Genomic DNA, 16,856 nt, shown 5'->3' on the forward strand with positions numbered 1-16,856 from the left:
ACTCGTTCTGATAAGCAGCTGTCATCTTTCCTTGCCCTTTGATAGGAATTGACAAGGATTCTTGGGAAAGAAGTGTTTGTGCCTGTAGGTAAACTGAGTCAATTAGGAAGGGAAAATTAATTTGAGTTAGACAAGACGTTAACATCCTCCTAAGTTAATATTTACATATGTATGTATATATATACAATTTATATATTTTATAGTATACGCAGTATATAAAACATATAAATTATAAATATATACATAGATATACATTTCTTCCTCTCCGCCTATGCCTTTCTCATGCTTCTCACCACCCAAGGTGAAGATTCAATAAGATGTCAAATCCAGCGTGTCTGGTATGGCATTGTATTTATGCTCTGAGTGAACTTCTTTCAAATGCCCAACAAGCCTGAAATACGCAGGTAGACAAGTGAGGTAATTTAGAACCCTTGGCCCAAACTGGGAAGTTCCACTACCCATGTGAATTAAATCATTTAGAGGGTAAGCCTGTCCCTTTTTTCTGGTCAATACATATTCAGTCATTGTGATTTATAACATGTTATAATATTCATCCCGAGAGCTTCTAAGAGGACAGACAGAGCAGAAGTTCCATATGTGCCTTTATACGATGGTCTGCAGAGTAGGAAACATTCAATAAAGAGACAATGGCTAAGTTCAGAGGATGTAAGGCTTTTTATGTGGCCGTATGGTGATTTGTAATATAAGAAAATGTTCTTCAAAATTGTCAATATCACTTTAGTTGCACATTTAGTTTAGTTTACTTTAGTTGCACATTTAGTTTAGTTCCAAGTTCTAGGTCTACGCTTCATATGACTTTCCAGTAGCAGCTGGACCTGAGAGCTCTGGATTTCCCACTAGCCCCTGAGCTCCCTAATTATCATGACCATTTCCTGAGTACCTCTTGGGATCAAGGCAGAACTGTTTGATAAATATCACCTTCTTTGGTCTTTATCACTAGAAATGTAGCCAAAATCACAAATCGTCCTAATTGCAGGACTGACATTTTGGTGGGCCAATCTAACTTGAATGTCTATCTGACCAGTTCTGCCACTTCACTTTCCCTCTCACAACCCCACGCCTCTCAGCAGGGTTTCACGTTAAATGGCAACTTTAGATGACCTGACGAGAGTAATACTGAATTTAATCCTATAGAAAAAAATAGAGCAACCGAGTCTCGTTGCGCTCAGGCCCTCAGGGTTTGTACATGCTTGTGACTTGGTTGTTGTTGTGAGATGCCACAGAGTTGTTTCTGATTCATCAAAAAGCAGTGTAAACCAGAAGGAAACACTGCTTGGACTTGTACCCTCTTCATCATTGCTATGTTTGAACCCATTGTTGCAACCACTGTGTTAATCTGCCCTTCTCTTTCACCAAGTATAATGGCCTTTGCCACAGACCGGTCTCTCTTGATAAGACGTCTAAAGTATGCCTGACAAAGTCTCACCATCCTCACTTCTAAGGAGCCTTCTCCCTGTACTTCTTGTGCCTTAGGGACCACCTGTGGATCAACAGGAACTCCGTAGGTTCTCATAGATCACACATCTTTCAGGAAGCAGACTGCCACATGCTTCTCCCAGGGAGTGGCTGGTGGGATTAAACCACCAACCTGTTGGCTAGCAGTCAAGCACTTTAGCCACTGTGCTACTAGGACTCATTTGTGTGGTGATGTGATGAATCTGGGGGTTCATGGAAAGAAACCGCCTTGCTGGAACTAAAGTTTGGATCTTTCACAACTATGTGCTCTCTTTCCCTGGGCACATGGCAGGCATACCACGTGACTTGCTTTGACCAATGACATGGAAGTAAGTCACAGATGGCTTTTCAGCTTTGTTTTGTTGCATTGCCCTTGTTGCAGTACAAGTCTGTGGTTGAAGGTTACTTATGTCAGCCTAGATCCCTGAACGGCTATGCTGAATAGTGCGCCCCTGCTAATACATGATAGCTATGTTCTTCAGTGAGAAATAAATGTCATTTTGCACTGAAATGTTGTCTTGGTTGTTACTGCAACGTAGCCTAGCCTATACTGAATGTGAAGGTGCTTGGGTGGTGCAAGAAGTTTGCTTTGGACGACTTGAACTCACCCGGCAACCTTGTAGAAGAAAGGACAGGAGTCCTGCTTCCATAAAGAGTAGGGGGGGCGGGACAGAAACAAAAACGAAAAAGACAGCCAAAGGAGCAAGTCTACTCTAACACATAGGTTGTGGTTGGTTGGAATTGACTCATGGACAATGAAATGTGAGGACAAGTAAAAAGTAATTCCATAAAATCATAGAAATCTACATTAAACAAAAATATCAACATGTGAACCTACTGCTATCGAGGCCTATCCATTTCTGATAGTGATATTCTCATCTTTCTAATCCTTTCCTGACAATTCTACTTTGTTCCATTCACAGATCAAAATAGCCGCTGTGGCATATCAAGGAACGTGAGTGATGTTCCTTTGAAATGATGTCTGAGCTTGGAGAACAAAGAGAAGTCAGAAGGGCGAGAGCAGGGCTATTTGGTGAATAGGGTCATGGCATCCAAGGGGATTCTCGCAGGACAGGCTTTGCTCTCTTACAAGAAAAGGCAGGTACATTGTACTGACAGAAAATCAATTCCTGGGTGTAAATTTCTGGCTGTTTTTCTCAACGGTGCAGGGTTGTTTTTTTTTAAACTTCTTTATAATAATCCCCTAGAACCATCCTGTGTCCTTCAAAAAATATCAAGAGTGTTTCCTGAGAATCTCACCCAACTGTCCCCATAAACATGTGCGATGACCTCATTGCCACAAATTTAACTGGCCTAGCAGATCCCTCCATAAGCCACTGTTTTGAACAGTTCATTTTGATTTCGCAGGCACTTTAATGAGACAAAGACAAAAATCTTCGCAGTACAACTCTTGCTACTGAGAGAATTTGTTTGCAACCATGTGCTCATTGCAGAGACATGTTTAAATACAGTTTTAAGGAATAAACCTGCACATGTATGAACCGGAAGCCTAGTATCAATACTTTTTGGCATATCCTTGTATACGGAGTATGAAAGTTTCTTAAGTAGACATAGTACATTATAATAATAAAATAATAAATATGTAAACAAATAAATAAAATAAAAATACTCTATTTGTTACAATAAATGCATATATAAGGCATGTTAGATTCATCTGGGAGTCTCCAAGCAAACAAATTAGCTCAGAAGGTTAAATTACTAGACCAAGATCATGTACACTTACATACAGGGTAAATCCAAATCTGGAAGCAAGAGCTCCTTATGCCAGGTTTATAAGACCAAAACTTCCTAAACTTTTAATTTTTCACTTCCTGAAAAAGAATATTACATGTGCCCTTTCAGAATACGAGCTATAGCATCACAACATCTACCGGTGGAAGCTTATTTATCCTGCACATTTTAAAAATATAATATTTTCATGACTTTAGAAGGTCATGTGAAAATATTAACAAGTACTGTGGTAGTCACATACTTTCATGTCAACTTGAAGACATATGAAAGTGTACGGGTGGAGAATAGCCTGTCAATCTGGTCACAGCCTGATGGTGACTCCTTGTGAGAATGGCCTCTCATAAGGAGGGTCCTCGGAACCTCCTCCTCCCTCTTTGTCTTCACCTTCCTGCTGGCTGAGCCTGGTTGCTGCCAGGGCCCCGGATGCATCCACCATTCTTGGCCCCACACAACTTTGCACCAACCAGCTGGTGATCTTCCTGCATTTTGCATCAAGGCAGGTGGTTTCATCAGTTTGAAGAGGGAGTTATGGACTAGTAGCAAACTTCTGGACTTGCGTTGGACTGGGCTGAGGTGTTTCCCTGATCTATAATTACTTCTTTCTACAAAGCTCTTTCTTACACATCTGTGAGTGTCACTGGATTTGTTTCTCTAGTCAACCCGGCCTCACACAAGTACTAACATTAATCAGTTGTTCTCAATTCTGCAGCAAACTTTAACATGACTTAACAGCATCTATCTTTGTAAATGAGAGACACATAAAGGAGCAAAACATAGTCAACAATTTATGGGGGCGCTTGGATTTTTGAGGAGCATGTATTTCTTGCCAGGAGAGACCTGTAGACCTAGCAGCAGAGTTGGGAAGGTTCCTAGCGATCATCCTTTGTCTTTACATATGGGAAAGTGGAGGCCCAGGCAGGGGCAATGTCATTTCCAAGATTATGTAATGAAGGACCGGCCTAGACCTTCATCTTAGAGGTCCTGTTTTGCGGTCCATTTCTCTTCCCTCAAACTTCATGGAACCACCAAAAGGAACTATAAACACAAGCTAGTTAAGAGGAAAACAGGAAAGGTAGACAAAGCATAGTTCAGTAAATCGGAAGTTCTTATCCTAACCTAGAAACAGTCAGCAAAGATGTAGACCTGCAATGAAGGCAAAGCAGGAGAAAAAGCAAAGATCATAGAGTTTCATTCTGGCCCCAGAATCCAAAAATCTTGGGAGTGGTGAGGATTACGGCAAGGCATGGGTCCTATTTGAAATGGTCTGCTCTGGGCTGCTGACACCAGAAGGTCAGCAGTTCAAAACCACCAGCCACTTCTTAGAAGAGAGAAGGGCCTTTGTCCTCCCATAGGTACAGTCTCCAAAAGTCCGAGGGGCAGTTCTACCCTGTCCAATAGGGTCGTCACATGTCAGAACTGACCTGATGGCAGTGAGGTTTGACGCTTTTTTTTTTTTAATATGTCCCCATAAAGAAATATTGGCTCAGCGTTTCCAGATTGTTTGAGTTTTTCAGAAGAAGACTAAAATCTGGAAAGTGTTTATTTTTTAAATCAACAGCAACAACAAAAAAAACAAACCCCACAAAGTGTCTTGGCTTTTAAATGATGGGTTAAAAACAAACTAACTAAAACTAAGCGAGCGCGCGCGCGCGCACACACACACACACACACACACACACACACACACACACACAATACCATTACGTGGACCAAGTAACCTCTGGAAAGCAGAAGCCTGGTTGGACTGTTCACAGCAAACCCAGGTAGAGATGCAGGCAGCTGGATCTCCAGGTGATCCTACCCAGCGACCTGCTGTACAATGCATCTCCTTTCCGTGTCCCCATTGCTCTTCTTCATTTACCTACACAGATATCTCTGTACCCCAAACACAAACTCGTTCCCGCATTACTGGACCCACGCTTGCTGTTGCCTCCACCTTCAGCTATCACAGGGTAGTCTTCCACTAGCTTACTCTTTTACTCTATTCAGCTTTCAGACCAAGTGTCACCTCCGCAGATGAGCCTTTTATGGGTCATCGCTTCCCAGAATCTCTGGGTGGCGTAATTGTTTAGGAGTCTGGCTGCCACATAAAACATCAGGGGCTTGAGTCTACCCAGAAGCAAGTCCAAGGGAAGGCCCATAAATGTACTTCTGAAACCGCCCGCAGTCCTTGAAAACCCTAAGCAGCACAGTTCTACTCTGACACACATGCAGTTACCATGAGTCAACGTCAACTCAACGGTAACTGGTAATGGATCTTTATTCCCTACTGCATTAACCCTTCCCAGAACCTATTCTGCATGCTTATTTGCCTCAAATTGCCTTTGTTTATTCTTCATCGGTCTCCTCCAATTATAGTGCAAGCTCATGAAACAGAGACTTCACATGCCGATGGAAGGAAGGAGGAAGCGGACAGTGATTTTGACCTTGTGGCTGCATGGAATCCCAGAGCAAATGTAATTTCATCTTCAGACAGACCTGAATTTGACCATCTCTCCGACTTTTGACCTATGGCCTCCTGGATGTGAAACTTAACTTCCCTAAGCCTGAGTTGCCTCCTGGGTAAATAAACACAAAACTATTGACAACTATTGGCAGGGTTTGTTGTGATGATTCAAAGGAATACCCTATGATAAAAAATGGTTCAGCTGTACTGTAATGTGGCCTTCATGGGATAGCACTGTTGGAGAAGCTAGTGGGAAGGTAGCTGTGTTCTCCCTGTGACAAGCTTAGGAAACCTGCATATGACTCAGAGAAGGGTCAGTTTCTGCGGGTGGTGGCCAGGGAATCTGAGCACTTACCCTATCCCAGGCACTGTATAAGATGCAGTGGAAGGGGAAAAAAACAACCTTCCTATTATGACCCTTGTAAGCTCCTTCCTGTTTGAGCCTTGGGATCTTGAAAAGATATGGCTACTCTGAGGAAGACAGTTGCATAAGCTGGCAATTCAAACGGGAATGTTAAGAACTCTTCCAGAAGGATTAGGACCATGCAGTCAGGGTCGTCTTGTGGGAACAGGGGGTTGTAAGGAGACAGGCATATGATACGGTTCTCTAAAATGGCATTTTGATTGATGTGTTGCAGTCCCTGAATTTTAACAAGGACTCTATCAAATCACCAGGCCTGCAGGAAGAATAACTGAAAGGGAACTATCTAAGTCAGACCGATTCATCTGAACACATTTGGAGTCTCTCTTCCATAGGGGTGGGAGTGGGGACGGCAGAAAACCTGAATGAAACGGGCCACTTACCTTCTGGGAGAGTTTTCCACATTTCCATCAAAACTGTCAAGTTATGCAATTCGGTATTCCTGGTAGCAGCCATATCTTTTCAAGCTTCCAAGTGTCATAGCAACAAGATATTTTAAAAAATATGCTGCCCTGAATGTAACTTCAGGGACTAAAGCATCTTGCTTTTTCAGCCATGGTAAGTGTCGGGATTATTTACTGTTAATTATTTCTTTCTAAAAACAAGCCGTACCCATACTGTTTTGTATTTCAGGGTGTATGAATATGCTCACTTCTGTTTATATAGAACAATAATGGGTTAATCAATCTTCCTCATTCGTCACAGGTGATGGAAATGAGAACACAAACCCACACATACACATACTCACATACATTCACAAAGATAGAGACATGTCTACATAGACGTACAGGCTCACATGTGAATGCACACACATGTGCTTACTCACAACTACATATTTAACTTTTCCTATCGTTATACCATTTTCCCCTTCCTTGCCTCTCCAGAGTTCTCTAATACTTCCTATCATTCAGGCTTACAAATTTCATCATCACAATTTTTCCCATTGCTTACAAAACTTAGTTTATTTTCTACTATTTTCTGTTGACAGTTCATAAAATAACTGGCAAATGAACAAAGAAATCTATCTTGGAAAAAACAGAGCCAGACTTCTCCTTAGAGGCTAGTGGGTGAGACTTTGGAGATGCTGACAGAAGAGACCATTTCCTGTTGCACGGCATCGTGTTTGGTAAAGTCGAAGAACAGTGAAAAAGAGGAAGACTCAACCAGATGGACTGACAGCGTCAGTCCAGGCTGACTACAGCAAGAAATCCAGGGACACTCATATGTGTAAGAGAGCGCTTTATATTAAAGCGTAGTTACATATTAAGAAAATATCCCAGCCCAGTCCAGATCCAGTCCATAAGTCTGATATTAGTCCAGATGTCTGATACTAGTCCGTAAGTTCCACTTCAGACTCACGCAGCACATGCAATGATGCCAAATGCAGGAAGATCACAGGGCAGTGGGTAGAAAGTCTTGTGGAACCAGTGGCAGCGGAATCATCTCAACACTGGCACAGGTCTCCACATGGCTCCTCCAGCTATCTAAGTGTGTCAACGGCAGGAAAGGGAAGGCAGAGAGAGAGTGGGTCTGGCTACCAGTGAGCTAGGCATCTCTATCACGCGCCTCCAAATTAGGTCATTAAGCAGCAACCTGATTGACAGGTTAAACTCCACCCCTTCACTCCTAATACCCTCAAGTTGACAGGAGATGATGGAATTACCACAATGGACATATGGCTCACACCTAAAAACAATGGTGAGGATGGCATAAGACCCCGCAGTGTTACATTGCATGGCACATACGGTCACAATGACTCAGTTCTGCCTTGATGGTACCTAACAATAGCAACAACAACAACACTTTCTTTAAATAAATTCACTTAAAAGACAACCAACCAGCAAACAAAAAAACACAAAGTAGCTACAATTCGGTTTTTAAAAAATGAACTTTTTTCTATCATTATTGCAAATGGAAGTCCAGAATAACTTGCCATAAATAAAAACCAACCTTGAAAATTAAGATGAAAATAATAATGGTCAAATTCTAGTTTAATACCATTATTTCCCAAGGTCCTTAATGCATATTTTTAAAATGCAAAAGTAGTTCCATTCAGGATCCATCCTACACTGGTGTGACTTCATCAGCACTTTCTTTTTTTTTAAAGTCCCACTCCAAGCAGGATCTTATTCATGGGTATAAAAACCTCAACCAGCAAAACAAATGCCCCTGCCATCCCGTCAGTCCCACTCACGGTGACCTTTCAGAGTAGGGTAGAATGTCACAGCAGGGGTTACAAGGATGTCAACCTTTACAGAAGCACACTGCCATCTCTTTCTCCACAAAGCAGCTGTTAGCTTGGAACCACTGACCTTTTGGTTAGCAGCTGAGTGCTTAGCAACTACAATCCAGGCTCCACACATATTTTGATGGGACACAAGTCAATCCATAGTGCTACCATTTTCTATCTGTTTCTTCTTTTCAGGAATTACATGAGCACAAACATTGGCTCTTGTTCATAAACTAGGAGCTCAGCAAAGGAATCTTCGATAAGATTTAGAAAAGTGGAAGGAAAGAAAATGATTGGACTGGAGACTGGAGCTTCTCAAACAAGAGCTTTAGCGACAAAATCCAGGCTTGTCGTCTGTTAGCTGAATGAACCTCGGTGACTTCTGAAGAACTTCATGCCTTTCTTTTTTCACCTGAAAATCAGGGTTAATAACAGCATCCTGCAAAGTTGTTTTAGGGATTAAACTAGATAATGGTAACGTCCAAGGCAAGATACCAGCTGGCAAAAAACAAAAAACAAAAACCCAAAAAACAAAACGAAAAAAACCGGATTCACTTTCCACCAAATTCTCACTAAAATATTCATGAAAACACTTAAAGATACACTAATAAATGCAAAGTTACTGCAACCCTGGGAACAAGAAATATTGATCCAAGTCTTTCACACCCTGAGGAATTTTCACTAATCAAAGAAGGACTGGATCCAGGAGGCAGAAAACAAGACCAGGCGTTTCCTCCACAGCCCGCCATGGTATAAGGACTCTCGTAAGAGGGTCAGAGCGATTCTCTCCCTCCATTTTTCTAACTAGTATATCGCTTTCTACATTCATTCAGAAGTATTCATTCATTCAGAAGTCCGGCGTGAAATTCAGTTATGACCAGTTTTCTCACCCATAGGAAATGACAGAGACAGGAAAAATCAAGATAGCAGAAACTTCTCACACTTTTGTTTCTTTTGAGGGGCAGGGGGCAAGGGATCCAAAGGAAGCATATCATAGGTGTTAAGAGCACCGACTATAGAACCAGTTGGCTTAGGTCTTAATGATAACTGATACTTACTAGCTGCATGATGCTGAGCAAATACATTTTGGATTAAATGTATGTGACGGGATTTGAAATAGTGACTGGTGCCCCATGGAGCATTGTGAAGTAGATGTTTCTTAGCCAGAGAGGTAATTCTGACTCACAGTGACTCCATGAGTTTCCAAGCAGAACTGTTCTTCAAAGCTTATCTCTCAGGAGACTGGCTAGCCTTTCTTCTGAAGCACCTTTGAATAGATTTAATCCCACCACCTTTTGGTTCTAGTCAAGAGCTTAACTGTGTCACGCACACAAACACATTTTTCCTGGATGAAATGCTGCTGTTATTGTTAGATGTTATTGGCCAGTTCCAACTTAACGTGAGCCTGTGTACAACAGAACAAAGCATTGTTCCATCCTGCACCATCTTCACAAATGTTATATTTGAGCCCATTATTTAGTACTGTGTCATTCCATCTGGTCGAGGCTCATTCTCTTTTTGATGGTCCTCTATTTTACCAAGCCTGATGTCCTTTTCCAAGGAATGGTCTCCTCTGATAACATGTCTAAGGTACATAAGATAAAGGATCACTATCCTCACTTCAAAGGAACATTCTGTCTGTACTTCTTCTAAGACAGATTTGTTTGTGTTTCTGGCATCCTACAGTGCTTCCAATATTCTTAGCCAAGATTATAATTCAAATGCATCAATTCTTCATTAGTCATTCTTATGCATTACCCAAGTGTCACATGCATATGAGGTTTGGGTCAGGGGCACCTTGTGACATCTTACTCCAAAATTTTCAAGAGATCTGAATGAAACAGAGGTGTGAAATTCACTTATGGACCTTAAAGCACCACACTAACTAAACGCCTTCAAAGATGCTAGGATTTGGTTCTGAATTGTGAATATCACTGGCCTAAGAGATTCTAACAGCAATCAGGAGTACCATGTGGGAAACAGAGATGAATTCATATATGAGCAATGCAAGCATGAGCAAACAACAGGCCTAAATAAGAAAACTTCTCGCCCCCCCCCCCAATCCATTTAATATATTGTACTTGGATAGAGGATGTATCAGATATTAACCTGATAAGAACAGATACTACCCTTGATCTTAGACAAAAGGCGATGAAACAAGAAGTGATGAAAACTTGTTTTATGCAAAGAAATAGAGTACGTATCACCAAGAGTTGCACGGGACTCCCTTTTTACCAACTTCCCATTGAGAGAAGAATACGGTACTCGGGAAGTTCACATGGAACATGCCTACGGAGCATATTTAATATAGGAAACTAAAATAAATGTTTAAAACCATATGTTTGGGGGGCTCAAGAAAGATTTAAAATATAGACCCAGAGAAATACAAAATGAGCTAAAATGATAGAACATATGATTAAAATGAAAAGAAAGTTGTTACAATGAGCTAGCTATTATGAGAATCAAAAATAAAATGATTATGCATGAGTTGTGGTAAAGGAAAAAGTAGTCTTAAATGCACAAGATATCATCGTTAAAGTGAAAGGAACATTGGAATGTTATGAAAATGTGAAGAAAGAGTAAAGAATATGGAACTGTGGAGAAACCAAATTGTCGTTGAGTCAAGTCCAACTCACAGCAACCCTGTTAGCTAGAACGGAGAGCTGCCTCACGTGGCTTCCACGTGGTCTTCATGGAAGTAGACTGTCCCCATTTCTTCCCATAGAAAAGCTGGGGAGTTGAAACCACTAACCTTTTGGTTAGCAGCTGTGTGCTGTAATCACTACACTGCCAGGGGGCCATTCAAATGTTGAGAGGTTGAGAAATTCATAAATAAAATTCTCCCCAAAGAAGAAACACCACCACCCCCTCCACCCCCATACACACACAATCCGCAACCAAAGGGTTAGGAAGAATGAGTGGTAAGTGAGACCTGATGCCTGCATTAACACAGCGCCCAGTCTAGTGTGGGAGAATCCTAGCAATCGGGTAACATTTACCAGGGGAGACAGTCTGCACTAGCGCGCCTGTTAATTGTCCTCCTCGTCCTAGGTTCTACCAGTTCAATTGCTGTGTTTAAGTAGCTCACTGTTTCCCAAACTGAATTCCTTAGGGACAGTTATCTGCAATATTACTAGGTGTGCTGGCAAAATCTGCTACCCAGTCAGATAAGGTAGGATAAGAAAGGGTTAAACTGAACTTTAACAAAGAATCCATTACTACAGAGAACTTAATGATAAGACTCATTATGAATGTTGAAGCGAGTGATGTATCGTGCTATATTTTTTAATTCAGAAAGGGTAGAGGTCATTTTTGCTTCTGGTTCTTTGCACTCTGATGCCAACTCCACTTTTCCTTCTCATCAGCTCTGACTTATAACAGCTACTGACATCTCTGGGACACAGTTGAGAAAGGCCAAGGTAGACCCTGGGCAAACAACAAATGCCAGGATCCTCAGATGTCGGGCTCTCTGATGTGCTCTCACCACTACACCCATAGCCTTCCAACGGGCGGATACACAAATCATGCACCCGCACTGTGTCTTCTGTACAATAATAGTTGAAGAGATTATTGTCAGCTCACAGGAAAACAAGGAGAAACCAAGACTTAAGAACAACTAATCCTGACCAAGACCTTAAGGACCCAGGTGTTATGCTTCTTATCAGTCTAATGCTGACGACAATTCAGCATTGAGAAGTCCTGGGCTCTTGATTACATCAAGTGGACCCTTCACTAGAGCATCATTTGTCCCTGTGGTACAAGAGCATCACATCTACTTGGGGTTTTCCCCAAACAAACAGCTTCTAGTGCCCTGCAGCACCCTAACCTGGAAATTCCCCACTCACTGACCTACATCCCTGGCATGTTCAAACAGATTTGAATTTGAAGTGTGTGCATCCTAATCCAGGTATTAACTTTTCATACCCAACCCAAGTCTGCTTTCTGGATAGCATAGGAAACAGTAATCACAGGGACCCCCTTAAGACTCCACTGTCTCAACTACCCTCCTCTCTTCTGAGATGATCATATGGCTGCACCTTGGAGTTCCAGCAGAGTTGAGGTAACTAACAAGCCCAGCAGCTTTGACAGAACATCTGGTGAGATAGAGAGAGAATTCAGGTGAGATACAAAAGAGTCTTCTATATCCAGGTGGCTCACCACACCAATATCCTTAGATATAAAGAGCAGATATCAAAGATCATTCAACAATGGGGGCAACTGTACATTGACCGGGAGCTACTAGAGGTTCAGGCCAGATTCAGAAGAGGATGTGGAAAAAAGGATGTCATTGCTAATGTCAAATGGATCTTAGCTGAAAGCAGAGAATACCAGAAGGATGCTTACTTGTGTTCCATTGACTATGCAAACGCATTCGACTGTGTGGAATATAACACTCTGGATAGCCTTGAGAAGGAGAATTCCAGAACACTTCATGGTGCTCCTGTAGAACTTGTACAAAGACCAAGAGGCAGTTGTGTGAACCAACTGATTGGCTTAAGATCAGGAAAAGGGTGTTTCAGGGTTGCATCCTCTCACCATAAGTATTCAATCTGCATGGTGAGCAAGTAATCACTGAAGCTCAGCAGTTTATAGGAAGACGAATGTGGCACCGGGGTTGGAGGAAGGCTTATTCACCACATTCAGTCTGCAGACGACACAACTTTATTTGCTGAAAGTGAGGAGGACTTGAAGCACTTGCTGAAAAGATCAAGGGTTGCAGCCTTCAGTGTGGATTACAGCCTAATGTATAGAAAACCCAAATGGTCACAACTGGACCAGTAGGTAACATCATGATATATGGAGAAAATTGGAAGTTGTCAAGAATTTCGTCTTGCTTGGCTCCACCATCAATGCTCAAGGAAGCACCAGTCAAAGATGGAACGATGCATTTTATTAGATCAATCTGCAGCACAGACCTCTTTAAGGGGTTGAAAAGCAAGGATGCCGCTTTGAGGATTAAGGTTCGCCTGACCTAATCCACGATATTTTCAATTGCTTTAGATGCACGTGAAAGTTGGACATTCCAAAAAGAAGACGGAAAAATAAGCAATACACTTGAACTATGGTGTTGGTGAAGAATACTGAAAATTCCATTGGCTGACAACCGAACAAACAAATCCATCTTGGAAGAAGTACAGCCACAATGCTCCGTAAGGGCAAGGATGGTGAAATTTCATCGCATGCGCTTTGTACATGTTCTCAAGAGAGACCAGTCCCTTGAGAAGAACGTCATGCTTGAAAAAGTTGAAAGCCAGCAGAAAAGAGGAAGTCCCTCAACAAGATGGATTGACGGTATCTAACAACAACAACAACAGCATCAAAGGGCCAGGCTGCCTAGGTTGGAAATCCAGTTGCACCACTTACTGTGTAGCACAGCTACACTCACTAAATCTCTCTGTGTCTCAATTTTCTAATTTGTAAAATAATTGATAACAGAACCATAAAGCTGAAGACAGAAATACATTAGAAAGTTTTCACAGCAATCAAGTTAAAAGCTAATAAGGGTCTGACTTAGTACTGCTGTAACAGAAATATCATAGATTGGTTACATTAAAACAGAGAGACTCATTTTCTCAGTTTATGAAGCTACAAGTCTGGGTTCTGGCTCTAAGGGAAGTTTAACCCTGTCTGTTCTTGGGAGAAATTCTTTCAGTTTCTTTAAGACTCTTCCCACCATGCATCTGTCTTTCCCCATTGTTGGTTGCTTCTCGGTGCCTAATCTGCCCTTTTTATATCTCAAACATGGTTGGGTTTAAAACACACCCTAGACTGAATTGTTCTCATCCCAACAGGTATTCAAGTTAAGATCCCAAAACATTTTTTTAAGGGATGCAATTCAACCCATAACTGAGGATGAGGAAAGATGAGGAAACAGAGTTTGTGAGCTCTTTAGGGAGCGGAATGACAGGGTTTGGTGGCCAGCCCACTCTGGGGCGGAGATATACGCAGGACTGCAGAGGTAAACTATGAAACAATGCACGTGGAGCGCCTACGTTTTGACTTTAGGCATTGAGTAAATGTAGTTACCTAAAACACTCACTACCGTCGGGTCAGTTCTGACTCAGCGACCCTGTAGGCCAGGGTAGAGCAGCTGCTGTGAATGTCTGGGGCTGTAATGCTTTACCGGAGGAGAAAGCCCAGTTTTGCTCGCAGGGAGCAACTGGTGATTTGGACCTGTCATCCCGCAGTTAGGAGCCCAATGCATAACCACTCTGCTCCGAAATGTGGGCAAGGAAATGCACAATTTGCTGTGTGTGATGAGACGTGTCAGCCAGCGGGGAGCTCATGTGATGATCGTGTCTTTCATTTTTACAACCACACAATGGTGATGGTCATCAGAGGAGGAAACTGTGCCTGGGCTTGACACCTTTTTTTCCTCATTTACTCCTCAAGAGAACTCCAGGAGGCCTGTGTTCGACTAGTTCCCCTGTAAATCGCAAACCCACCACGCATGCTTCGCTTGCACTTGGTGGCTTGTGTGTTTGTGTGTTGCGTTACCACCGAGGTTGCAAAGACCAGCAGGGTTAGGCCTGGTGGGCAGACTGCAACAATGTGTTCAGACTCAGACAGGCCAGGAAGAAAGGCTGCCTCCTCAATGCAGCCACTGACAATCCCACGGATGACAAAGTTGGTCTGATTCATTCTCTTTAGACGTGTCATCGTTGACATCGACTGGATGCCCCAGCATCCAAAAAAACCTCACTGGCCTGGAGTCAGTTCTGACTCATAGCGGCCCTCTAGGCTGGCAATTTGGAACTGGTAAGCTGGTGGTCAGTAGCCCAACAGGTCCCCACTATGCCACTAAGGCACGGTGGCCCCACGAGATAGCATAGAACTGTCCCTGTAGGTAACTCTTCACGGGAATAGAAAGTCTTCTCTTTCTCCCAAGGGGTTTTCACGTAACCACTGCACCCCCCGGGGGATTAGTCATTAGAAGAGAGCCTCACGTTTAAGGAAGGAGAGGGCCAGTGAGCAGGAGGGAGATGCTAAATAAGGAGCTTGGCACAGTAGCTCAAACAATGGACTCGCGCACGTGGATGGTTGTAAGGATCACAGAGGACCAAGTAACACTTTCTTCTGTTGGATTGAAGGCCACGTGTGGAAGCAGACTCAAAGCAACTCACATGGCAACTCGGTAAAACAGTGGTTCTCAACCTGTGGGTCATGACCCCTTTGGGGGTTGAACAACCCTTTCACCGGGGTCGCCTGATTCATAACAGTAGCAAAATGACAGTGATGAAATAGCAACAAAAATAATTTTATGGAAAAAAAATAATGTTCTGGTTGCGGGGGTCACCACCACGTGAGGAATTGTCTTAAAGGGTCTCGGTATGAGGAAGGTTGAGAACCGCTGCTGTAAAAGAGACGCTGAGAGACAAAGCAATTCATGAGAAATCACACAGTGCTAGGCAGGGATTTACACCCAAGAGGATTTGACTCCCAGGGTTAGCCTGCTTCTAGTATTAAACACTGCTCACAGACACTCTACCAAAGACATTTCAGGCATTATCAGCTGTACAATCTTCCTGCATGAAAAAGTCCAGGTGCTCCTGCCTAACTTTTTTGTTTGTTTGCTTGATTTTATTTGGAACCATCTTTGTGTACTCTAGAATTTGTAAGAGCATTTTGCCAAAGGATGCATTTGTCACAGCTGTTCCACAAACCTGTGTGTGCACATTATATTTGCATAGTGTGGTTCCTGTGTGTAATGACAGTGTTGAAAGCGACTACCTGTACGACAGATATGTAGATAGAGAGTAGGAACACATGGTAATACCATGTTATCCTAAAAGTGTGTGTGTGGTAGAGGAAGAGTAGCCTGCATTAGCTCTTGGGCACTGTTTGCTTTACTGAGAGATAGGTGAAATTCGGGGTGGGGTGTTAGAAAGCTGTGAATAATGTCCAATATTAATATTATAGGTTACCTGGGAAAAAGAGGTGTCATGCTATAAAATGATACTGCCCAAACCCAGTGAAATGCTGAAAGTCCAAACCACTCTAAATATTGATTTGACTCCATTGTGCAACTCAGACCATTCCTATGTCCCCGGAGAAGAGTCATTCCTGAGGAAAATTGGGTGTAAGAATGAGAGGGAAGGAAAAGAGAATATTGCAGATTTACATAGAACGGAGTTCATTTTCATCTTTGGGGAAATTTATTTCTAGCACCACCACCCTTCCCCCTCAGCCACCCTACCCCCACCCCCCAAAAAAAAGCTGAAAATAATGGTTTTCCCAATGAACCTGTCCCAGCTGGATCACACTAAAAAGCTTTTAGGAGGGAAGCAGTAAATACATTCAGCTGCCCAGATGCGTTTGGATATAATCCTAAAACAGGAGCCCGGGTAATCACCAAACCGTCAGCAACTAAAAGGATTCAGACGATTAGATGTGGACAACAGAGAAATAATGGACGTTAAAGAGGTCGAGTGGCGAAACAGGGAGGGTATAGGGAGAATGGGTAGGAAAGAGGGAACCGATTACAAGGAACTGTGTGTGACCTCCTCCCTGGGGGACAGACAACCGAAAAG

General features: G+C 42.6%; 1 protein-coding gene and 1 non-coding gene across 2 annotated transcripts in view; both read right to left on the minus strand.

The window, feature by feature from the left end:
- The window catches only part of HS3ST4 (heparan sulfate-glucosamine 3-sulfotransferase 4), a gene marked incomplete at its 5' end in the record, with an annotated part of 485,811 nt that overhangs the window by 65,465 nt on the left and 403,490 nt on the right, over window positions 1-16,856 (minus strand). The window lies entirely within an intron of this gene.
- On the minus strand, window positions 10,305-10,486 carry LOC115867992. Its single transcript, XR_004045361.1, has one exon. It is a non-coding gene; the product is annotated as a U2 spliceosomal RNA (small nuclear RNA).

The sequence above is a fragment of the Echinops telfairi genome, unplaced genomic scaffold, assembly GCF_000313985.2.
Source record: "Echinops telfairi isolate 266 unplaced genomic scaffold, ASM31398v2 ScPeMD7_5;HRSCAF=22, whole genome shotgun sequence".
Taxonomy (NCBI): Eukaryota; Metazoa; Chordata; class Mammalia; order Afrosoricida; family Tenrecidae; genus Echinops; species Echinops telfairi.